A 10404-nucleotide genomic window follows, 5' to 3' on the forward strand; every position below is an offset into this window, starting at 1 on the left:
AAATACAAGCAGTACTAATTGTGCATTGCTTGGCTCAGCACATGCTGGTGCCTACAGATGACTAGCTCTCCACACAGAGCTGCCAGATGGGAAGGTTTTGAGCAGCAATCATGCAGTAAGTGGTCACCTGTTTCCACACCAAGATTCCCTATCAAGAAGGACCCATTTTCTAATATGTCTTCCCCTGTGCCCTCCTCCCCATGAGAAGTGGAAGAGAAAAGAGTTTCTAGGCAATATGAGGGTCTGTATGCCTGGGACTTTCCAGGGCCTCTCTGTCAGGGTGGTCTCACTGCTTAAGATCAGGATGACTCACTCAACTCATTACTGAGTCATAAAGAAGAACTGGCATCATCTCTGCCTTCCTACAACGAAGCTCTGCACACTGGCATCATATCAAACCAGGCTTAGTCCAGAAACCTTGCTGGGATGTCATCCTCTGACCTTTGGCCCATGTTTCTGCAGGCACAGACTGTTAATATTTAGCCATTGAGACAAAAGTCTGAGCAGATGGACCTGGTGGAGGAGGAAGAGGAGGAGAAAAGATGTGTACTGGAACCAATGTGTCGCAGATGGATTGACTTCAGAACTGTGCCTAGGCAGTGACCCAAGTAGTTTGGGCTAGGACAGTGGTAGGATAGAAGCTAGGTGGGATTGAAATGATCCTCTGAGTATCCTTGGGGGAGTCCAGAGAGCAGTATAAGACACTCAGCACCTACAAGTCTCAAAGGTGTGTTGATTGTGGTCCACAGATGATGCACCCCACACAATTGCTCTAATTAAACTTGCAGCTGAAATTTACAAAAAATCGAATTTGAGCTGAATATTGTGGCTCCAGCAGTTCAAAATCCTGCTCTGAAAATCTTGTCAGACTTATTGAAATCTGCCGTGTTTTCAGTAGATCCACCATGGTCACCATGGACCAGGATGTTTTCCTTGTTGTCATGTTTACTTCAATGAGCTATGTGTTCCTGTGAAATCAATCTTATAAGAAACTACCGAGAGAGAGAGAACCCAGGTATGAAGTCCCAGATGATGTGCCCACTCTACATCCCAAAGAAGCTCCACATGGAAGATGTCACCACAGATGTCTACCACTGAGGAAGTTCAAGGCTCTAGTACATCATCATTTGATCGGTACAGAGCCAGTCCTATTGTTCTACTTTAAAACTGAATTTTAAAATAAACATTTAGCCATGATGCTACATAAAGGGTAATTTTAATTTGCAGATCTTTAAATAAACTGAAATAAGAAGATGTGCAATAGCTACATTTACCTTGTTCCTCTAGGAGTGAAGAGATATCTCACTGCAGCCCAAATATGCTGATGTCAGCAGGGGCTTCATTTTACAATTACAACCCTTAGTTCCTAATTTTGATCCTTTCCCTGTGTAGCTAATGCTTTTCATGGGGCATAGAACACAATTTGGCTTCCTTTCTTCTCATGACCAGCTTCCAAGTGTCATTACATGCCACACGAGACTGTTACCCACTCCAGCTGAGAACCATGAAATGTATAGGCAAATCCCAAATCTACAACAATACCAGTGCGAAACCAGCAGTTTTCCATAAACTCCAACATCACCCAGAGTACAAACCATGTTGACAATTATGGGAGAGCAGATTTCTCTTCAGATACAATAGGTCCAAAATGTATGTATGGATGTGTTTGACTGAGTGAATGACTAGGACACCTCTGCACCAATATAAATCCATGGATTGGTTGTATGTTGTTTCCACACTGATGCACAATTCCTCCATGGAATCGACAGAGCATCATGACAGCACTGTGCGCTTAGCTCCAAGCCAATGAGCCAACAACATGGCAGACCACAGCTATCGCTAATATGGTTGCTTTGGGTCCTTCTACTCACTATTGGAGCAGTGCTGGTACTGGGTCATTCTACACCATATAATTTCTACTAATCAGATATGAAGGGACCCTTCCTCCTGATTCCTGCTACACTAGAGCAAGAAGGGTGAAAGCAGTCTAAGGTTCAGTAGAGGTAAGAACACCATGATGGAATACCACCATATGGAGGAACTGGCTGCTTCTGATGCCAGTGGTATCTCAATCCATATCTGCTTCATTCATGAGCCAATATGCTACCAAATTGCTCACAATGAAATAAAAACTATGTTGGGAACAACCTGAGCCAGGGGTCTCAGAGATATGAATTGTAGAGTTTCAACCTGAAAATACTTTATAGATGGAAAGGAGAAATGCATCAGCTCAAAGGTGGACAGACATCAAGCTTGTGGGATCTACTTTCTTCTGACTAGGACCCCAAGGTCCACTAACCAGAGCCAGGTGCAAATTAGTTGTTGGGGGTAGATGTGGAGGAGCTAGATGCAAAAAGCTGGTTAAGAGAATGGAGCCAATTATCTACTGCAACAGATCACCTGCATGTACAAATCTGCATCGGAGTTAGATCAGGGATTCTAACACAGCTCAGAATCTACTTCTGAGTTAGATCCAGGATGTTAGCATTGCTCTAAAATTGGCTAGCAGAGCTGCACCAAGACCTGGTCAAAGGCAACTACTTTACAGAAAAGGACCACTGAGGCTGGGAGACAAATGGCTGACCCAAAGCCAGCCATGGCAGGGAATTCTTTTTAGATTTTCCTGGCATTTTTAGTTGCCATTGCTAAACTATTGGGAGTCAGAAATCCTTGCTGATCTACTGCAAATCACCCAGAGATCTACCAGTAGGTCCCAATCTACCTTCTACCCACCTTTGCATAGCTCATATAGTCTCCATATATAAATATTTTGTGGACTCATAACTGCCGTGCCTTGAAATTAGCCACATAGATGTGTAAAGATAAGGGAACTCCCAGTGAACCTCACAAGGCATTCATGTGTTTTGATCCCAGCACAGACCAGAAACAAGAAATGGTTCAACTCCCTGAAAGAACTCTGAGTTAAAAGAAGGAAAGTCACAGAAAGCTCAGAGCTTCCATCCACAGACCACCACACAGACAGGAAGGAGGAAATAATGCCCCCATGGAACTCAAAAGTCTGAATACACATGGTGACGTAAGAGCAGTTAAGTCCAAGCGTGTGTCAATGACTTACCCAAGGTCACACAGAACGTCAGACCTAGGAGCAAAACCCAGCTGTTCTACTTTCCAAGTCCACATTCCTAGCCAATGTTCATTGTCATTGGCTTTCTAATTGGGGAGTGTTTGAGCAGTATGAAAAATTCTTGACCCTGCAGGATTTTATTTGGGTGCCAGTTGTAATAGCCAGTCGTTTCATTCTGGGGGAGTGTGTGTGTGTGTGTGTGTGTGTGTAATAAATAGGGGCTGCACCCAATGTTAACCCATTTGATTTTCAATTTTCAGACCACAAATAGAGCTTTGGAGCGATGAAAATATTTGCTGAAAAAAAACCTTAATGTTTATGCATGTTCACTTTTTTTTTTTAGCATGTTCAATGCCATTTCTTCTCCTATCTGCTGCTACTTTAGCACGATTTTCCAGTGCTTCCTGCTTCAATAGAGTGAGCCTAGCCAACCAAGGGTCACATAATTAATGCAATGACATCCCAACACTATATAGCCAGTCAGATTTGGCTTTCTGCTGATATCGTTGAAGGCAAATGAAGCTATTTGTTGAGAGGACAATCCTTCCAGGACTAATCATATGGGTGATTCAGTCAAGACCATGATAATGTCACTGAAGGCAAAAAAAAACCCACCCCACTCAGGCAATGCTTCCTGAAATACTTTCATCCCCTTTCACAACCATCCCCCCAAAACTGCTGGAGGAGGGACAACTTTGATGCTAACAAAGATGTTAGCAAAAATCGCCCCCTTTTCAGCTCAGCCCTAATTATCTGGCTATCTTTTTTCTAACTCAGTTCAGTTCACACCATCAACATTTGTTGTTCAGTCGTTAAGTCGTGTCCGACTCTTCGTGACCCCATGGACCATAGCACGCCAGGCCTTCCTGTCAGCAAAGATGTATGGGACAACAGACATCCTGCAGCAATTACGAGGAGGATTCCATTACTGCATACTATATAAGCGATTTCCTTAGCTTGTATTATGGACACCAAAGCACATTATTGGATTAATTCAAATTCAAGGTAATATTGATGGCATCTCTTCCTGTCAAGATAGGAAAAAAGGACTAGATACAGGCACTCACCTGGCTGATTACAGCAGGGGCATTTTTGTTAGAATTAAAATTGCCACCCACATTTCACAGTTTTGAAATCCGAGACAAAACTAGGCAAGCCCATCTTAAGCAAAACCTTTTGAGGGAAATTAAAGGATTGTGATTAGATTTGTTAGGGTTCTGTTGCATTTACAATACACACACACACAAAACACCCTACCTTGGGTCATATCCAATGTTTATGCGAGTGAAAAGCAACCAATCCAACTCCAACTGAAGAGAGATTGCTCTGCCCAATTCTGGGCAATTTCTTCCTTGCACTTCAACCCCGTATGACATAGCCCCCACTGTCCAGGAGAGCCCCTGACCTTCTAGAGAGGATTTTGGGGGGATATAGGGAGGGAGGAGGGGAAGTGAAAGATAGTTTGCATAGGCTGCCTTCTGCTTCCTGGCTTGTGCAGCCATTGGATACAACCCCTTGATTCTATCTTTCAAAATATGCAGGAAACCCCATCCAAATGGAAAGAGACCCTCGCAGCAAAAGCGAAACAAGCAAGTGACAAATTACTTTTCAAAGAAAGCCCACAGACCCCCCTTCCCAAGCCACCTCCCCACACTCCTCAAAAATGCAGGGATGTGGGGAACCAAATATTGTTTGCTTTAACACAGAGGGGTTCATCACACGGAGGCAGAAATCCATATCAATACTGGGACTTTCTCCATCTGGTTTTATCACGGGATTAGATCAGCCTCCTTTACACAGTTGTTTCTATCTTGTTATATTCTGTTCCGTACCTTTTCAAGGGGTGGCTACATTTCCGCAAAATCTATTACATGCACTGGGGGCATCGTGTAATTTCCTCCCTGGTTCCTGTCCATTTCCCTCCCCTTGCAGATCACTGGTGGTTTGGTCGTGATTGACACACAATGTGGGTGGACAGCAACCTCCACCAAACTGCCCGAACCTCACCTCCGCAGGCACCAGCTTCCTAGCAAACTGCTGGAATGCTGGCATGCCGGCCATTCTGTGTTGTGGAGTAAGCAGCCAAAGTTGGGAGCAAAAGTAGGTGCATTATATTTAGTCATGGCATGGTGGCAAGCTGGCAGATCAGTATACCGACATGCCCACCACCCTGACATCACTGCTGTCGTCATCATGACTGCACCTCCAACAAACCAAAACAACTGCCCACAGCTGCACACACACAGCATTTTCTTCATGCTATGGGAGAAATACATGGGGAGGTCATAGTGCTCCTGTGGAGCGGACTGAAGAAATAGTGCATTTTCTTCCATTTGGGGATAACATGGGATAGGCAGGGGAAATGGCAGGAAAATCATTGGAGGATTATCATGTCACGTACTGGACCCACAAACTTCCATGACAGGCCAATCATAAACGTGCAATAAATTGCAGGGGTAGAGATGGCCAGAGACTGGTGTCCCTTCCTATCATCTTTGGATTGAGATGTTTGAACTCTGGCATGTTTTGTTTTTGCTGTAGGGTGCTGCTTTTCTTTGGTGGGCTTTAATTCAAATAGATGGGTTTTAAAAACTACTCAACAGTTTATGAACGTTCGACTGGGAAACACAAAATGTTCCAAGCATTTCCAGGAGAAGCCAGACAGTGACCACCCATCCTTAATACTTTGTATTTCCATTTGGTAAAGGTAACGGCCGCCAAAGGGTGCATGTGTGTGTTGTTGTTTTTTTAAAAAATCACTAAGGCCATTTTAACAATAATTGAATAAACTGGGAATTCAGTTCAGAATTTCAGAATTCTGGAGGAAATTTGCAGCCTCCTTGTAGGAAAGAGGACATTTCCCAGAAAATTCTCAGAACGTTCTAGTTAGAGTAACTTTTAAATGAGTTCGCTGAGTCACATGGGTGTCTCCTCTGTATATATCAGTTTAGTTGTCAAATATGTGGAATTTGAGCCCTACCGGGAAATAAAGTTATGTAATCCTTTAGCACTTACTTACTGCTGCCAAGTCCTACTCAGTGGCATCATTTCAGATTTCATGGCTATGGGGACAAAGACATTTCAGATAGGAACAGCATCATGTGTAGGGTGGTCACTACAAGATTGTCAAAAAAGAAGAAATGCATGACAACAAAGCCCCTTCATGGATCACTGCCTTGTTGTGGCGAAGGGGTTTGTGTAACTCAGTGAAGCCATAAGCTATGCCATGCAGGGCCACCCAAGACGGACAGGTCATGGTGGAGAGTTCTGACAAAATGTGGTCCACTGGAGAAGGAAATGGCAACCCACTCCAGTATTCTTGCCAAAAAAAACCGCATGGAACGTATCACAAGGCAAAAAGATATGACACTGGAAGATGAGCCCCTCAGGTCAGAAGGTGTCCAATATACTACTGGGAAAGAGCAGAGGGAATTTCCAAGTAGCGCCAGAAAGAGTGAAATGTCTGGGCCAAAGCCGAAAGGACACTCAGCTGTGGATGTGTCTGGTGGTGAAAAGAAAGTCCGATGCTGTAAAGAACAATATTGTTTAGGAACCTGGAATGTCAGATCAATGAATCAAGGTAAGCTGGAGGTGGTCAAACATGAGATGGCAAGATTGAACATCGACATCTTGGGAATCAGTGAACTAAAATGGACAAGCATGGGCAAATTTAATTCAGGTGACCATCATATCTACTACTGTGGGCAAGAATCCCTTAGAAGAAATGGGTAATTTTAATTTGCAGATGATGCTGTTAAAGTGCTGCACTCAATATGCCAATAAATTTGGAACACTCAGCAGTTGCCACAAGACTGGAAAAGGTCCATTTACATTCCAATTCCAAAGAAGGGCAATGCCAAAGAGTGTTCAAACTACCATACAATTGCGCTCATTTCACATGCCAGCAAGGTTATGCTCAAAATCCTACAAGCTAGGCTTCAGCAGCATGTGAACTGAGAACTACCAGAAGTACAAGCTGGGTTTCGAAGAGGCAGAGGAACTAGAGATCAAATCGCCAACATTCGCTGGATCATGGAGAAAGCAAGAGAATTCCAGGAAAACGTCTTTCTGCTTCGTTGACTACGCTAAAGCCTTTGATTGTGTGGATCACAACAAACTGTGGCAAATTCTGAAAGAGATGGGAGTACCAGACCACCTTACCTGTCTCCTGAGAAACCTGTACGAGGGTCAAGAAGCAACAGTAAGAACCGGACAAGGAACAACCAATTGGTTCAAAATTGGGAAAGGAGTACGACAAGGCTGCATATTGTCACCCTGCTTATTTAACTTATATGCAGAGTACATCATGAGAAATGCCGGGTTGGATGAATCACAGGTCGGAATTAAGATTGCCGGGAGAATTATCAACAGCCTCAGATACGCAGACAATACCACCCTAATGGCAGAAAGTGAAGAGGATCTAAAGAGCCTCTTGTTGAGGGTGAAAGTGGAGAGTGTAAACGCTGGTTTGAAACTCAGCATCTGGCCCCATCACTTCCTGGCATAAATCCTAATGGAAATCAACCCTGAGTGCTCATTGGAAGGACAGATACTGAAGCTGAAGCTCAAATATTTTGGCCACCTAATGCGAAGAGAAAACTCTCTGGAAAGGACCCTGATGCTGGGAAAGATTGAAGGCAAAAGGAGAAGGGGACGGCAGAGGATGAGATGGCTAGATAGCATCACCGATGCAATGAATATGAACTTGAGTACACTCCGGGAGAGAGCGGAGGACAGGAAGGCCTGGCGTGCTATGGTCCATGGGGTCATGAAGAGTCGGACATGACTTAATGACTGAACAACAACAACAATGACAACAAAGAGAACAAAAGAGGACACAAATTTGCATATATTAATTCATATGTATAAATGCACATTCATAATGACTATAATTTAATAGAAATACACCACATCTCGCCACAGTGGGGAAGACTGCAACTGGCGGGGAGGGGACGATTGTCTCCACGAGCGATTTACTGTGTTGTTGCTGCATTCGAAGGTCATTCAGGGCACATGACGTCTGCCATCCCGCAGCTACCACGGAGCTTCGTGCCAAAAAAAACAGTTCTTCTAAGACTACTTTTAGTCCTATTGTTTTTCCTTAATTCGGCTCGTCTGTGCTTCTGTTGTGGTGTGCACCAACCCTCCGCATTTACTCCGGCATGATAGCCCTGCTCGGGGGGGTGTCTTTCACCTGGCCGTGATCTCACTGACCCATTCAATGGGTGTTTCCCCAATGTTTTCCCTGCCTGTGTTTCCCCAATGTTTCTGCCATTTCATGGCTGGCCCTCAGAGTTCTGAGCTTCTTCATGGCATTTAGTTCACCTTGCCTACCACTAAACTCTGGTGGCCATCCCTGCAAAGTATAGGTGTGCTCCGGGCAGCCTGTAACTTTTTTTTTTTTTTTAAAGTAAAGCATTAAAGCGAAATAGTGCTTTTGTCTGGCAATACCTATACCCCCATCTCACTATTGCACATTTGCCCAGCAATACCTACACCCCCTATCTCAATATTGTGCAATAGTGTGATAGTGAGATGGAGGTGTGGGTATTGCTGGGCAAATGCAAGATAGTGAGATACGGGGTAGTGCTTGCTAATGCAGTTTTAGAGGGAAAGAAAGAAACAAACAAAACCTGGTGGAATTGGGCATAGGTTGGGGAAGCAGGTGTCTCCTCAGAAGCAACTCCTATTGTGGTCAATGAGGCTTGTTCCCTAAATATCCCTGCTGTGTTTCCTTACTGTTTGCTTTGTTGCTGTAAGGAAGTAATTAATGTGAGTCTTCGATTCGCATTATGGGAGCTTCAGGGGAAGAAGAAAGGGGGGTAAAGCCTGGATGGGTGTGGGTGTGGGGAAGCCTCTCTTATTGGTTGAGCGGCCCCTGCCAATCTGATGACATTCACTCCAATCCCCCCCTACCCGGAAGTACGTATGTCCCTGTGAAGTGACTTAGAATGGTGCAGTGCACTTGTCTGTGGAGCCCTGCGCAGACCACAGCTGGTTCCTTGAAAAATCCGGGTAAGCCACCATTGCTTGTCCTTCCACTGTTGTGGAGACACCCCCTAGGTGTCCTGTGTGCCTGATTGGCTTGCTGTCAAGGTTCTGTTGATGGGCAACTTCAAGACCCATGTGGTCCTTTCTTATGGCTCTTTGTCTTTAAATGGGACTTGGACTGGACAACCCTTCAAAATAGAGGATGCCTTCAAACAGGGGACTGTCCATGGCCACCCTAATCTCCTCTCCTTACAAAAACAGAACAAGCATAGAGATTTGTGGCATGGATTCCTAGTACATAAATCTATTTAACTGTTTATAACAATAGTCACTCTGGGCTTCACCACACCAGGCTTTTTATCCTGCAGTTTACTGGGGCTTCTGCTTCCAGATTCTATATGGGATTAAGATTGGTTGCTGACATGGGCTGTTTTGGGGGCTGTCTTTCTTGGCAAGTTCTCCACAGCCTCTTCACCACCTCCTCAGAATTTGCTGCCTCTCTCTTCTTGGTCTGGAAATTGGACAGAGCAGGACAGCGGGGAGAAAATGCTGAGAGCGGGGATGCTTTGTCAGAATTTGCTATGCTTTTCCTTTTTCTCCTCATCCTGCTGAGTCCACTGAAGTAGCAGAGACAGCACCCCAATTTACACAGTCAGAAAGGACCACCCAGAATATGTTAACTCCATCAATTCTATATCACGTGTTTATCCTGCCATTTATCCTGCTGTTCTTCCAAAGAGCTCAGAGCAGCACACATGTCTCCTTCCATTATAGAACAACCCTGCAAGGTAGCTTAAGGGGGGGGGGGGGGCTAGCCCAGAGTATCTTCCCTTCTTTCATGATGGAGTAGCTTATCATATGGAACCACCTTATATTTACTGTGGCTATAGCGGAACTGCACAATTTCACACAGCCATTAAAGCAGATTTACCTTTAAATACTGCATTATATCCAATCTTTTAAAAAAATTGATAAAGGTTAAAAAAAATGCACAAAAAACATGGGAGACACCCTGGAGGTTGTCGACTTCATGTAAAGGATCCGCAAACTTCTATGAGTGACCAATCATGAATGTACAATAAAAGCCTCATGTCAAAATGCTCTCAGTGTGTAGGGCCAACCAACTGGCTAGAGAAATAATTATTTGTGTTCCAAAACACAGGGGTGGGATGGTCCTCCATCTCCATCATAATATCTTAATTGTCAATGCTGCTGGCACCCCTCATCTTCTATCTCTTCCATTCCCTGTTCCCCAAAATGTTATGGAGGAGGAAGAATGTCAGCTATTGCCATCTCTCTCCTTAGAGCATGGTTTCTTTTGAAGCATC

Source organism: Heloderma suspectum, chromosome 2 (assembly GCF_057233095.1).
Source record: "Heloderma suspectum isolate Gila_16-S chromosome 2, 16-S_ref, whole genome shotgun sequence".
Taxonomy (NCBI): domain Eukaryota; kingdom Metazoa; phylum Chordata; class Lepidosauria; order Squamata; family Helodermatidae; genus Heloderma; species Heloderma suspectum.